This window comes from Sorex fumeus, unplaced genomic scaffold (genome assembly GCF_029834395.1).
Source record: "Sorex fumeus unplaced genomic scaffold, SorFum_2.1 ptg000041l, whole genome shotgun sequence".
NCBI lineage: Eukaryota > Metazoa > Chordata > Mammalia > Eulipotyphla > Soricidae > Sorex > Sorex fumeus.
In genome coordinates, this window is record NW_026606098.1 from 14,230,854 (window position 1) to 14,231,957 (window position 1,104).

The following is a 1,104-nucleotide window of genomic DNA, read 5'->3' on the forward strand; positions in this document are numbered from 1 at the left end:
TATTCTCTGTGAGCTTGAGAGAATGTGCATTCTACACTGTTGGCGGACAGTGTATTGTATGTACAACTGAACTTATTTTACGAATCAAGGATATGTCTCAGTGATAAAGCATGTGTAAGGACTCAGATTTGATTCCTGGCGCTTCTAAAAATAAAATAAATAAACGAACAAGTTTATTGCTTTTTAAAATATTTTGTATCACAACTCATTTCGTTTGGGGGGTGAGTGTGGGCTTTCCAGTAGCAACCAGAAAAACTGCTAGACAAATTCTAAAAGAGCTGTAACACTTTTAACTAATTTCTTGATTTACCTATTAGTGATGATAGAATTGCCCACAAAGACGATGGTGTTAAGTTCTTCACATAAAAAAAGTGTCTGTCTGTGGCAGAGGCAGACTTGGGGTGGGGTTGGAAAGAGGAAAATTGAGGACATTGGTGTTGAGAAGTGTACACGGGTCAAAGGACAGGTGTTTGAGCATTGTAATACTGAAACTCAATCATGGACAACTTTGTTTTTCTCACGGTGATTTAATAAAAGAATTTTAAATACTTGAAATATTTTGAAACTACTTTATTAGGTGCATTTAAGTTGGAATTGTTAAATCTTTCTGGTAAGTCTGAATTTTAAATAATATATAGCAATCATACTAATTTCATTTTGTATTTATTATCTTCACAGGGCAAAGCCTGGCAAGCCACCAGTGAGGTATTCAATATGCAAAAAACAGTAACAACAAGTCTCACAATGGAGCTGTTACTGGTGACTGCTCGAACTATTTGTTGAACAGCGGAGGACAGTGCTACAGAGCTATTTATTATCTTAAATTCTGTTTTGTGTTGTATTAATAAACTTTCATTGACGTTCTTGTGGGCTGGAGCGATACCACAGTGTGTAGGGCGTTTGCCTTGCACACAGCCAACATGGACCCGAGTTGGATTCCTCCGCCCCTCTCAGAGAGCCCGGCAAACTACCGAGAGTATCTCTCCCACATGGTAAAGCCTGGTAAGCTACCCGTGACGTATTCAATATGCCAAACACAGTGACAAGTCTCACAGTGTTACTGGGCCCTCTTGAGCAAATCGATGAACAACGGGAGGACAGTGA

The 1,104-nt window shown here is 39.0% G+C and overlaps 1 non-coding gene across 1 annotated transcript; it reads right to left on the reverse strand.

Moving 5' to 3' along the window:
* Positions 1-227: 227 nt before the first annotated feature.
* LOC130029036 (U7 small nuclear RNA) lies at positions 228-289 on the reverse strand. The gene has a single exon (XR_008793253.1). It is a non-coding gene; the product is annotated as a U7 small nuclear RNA (small nuclear RNA).
* Between the last annotated feature and the right edge of the window lie 815 nt (positions 290-1,104).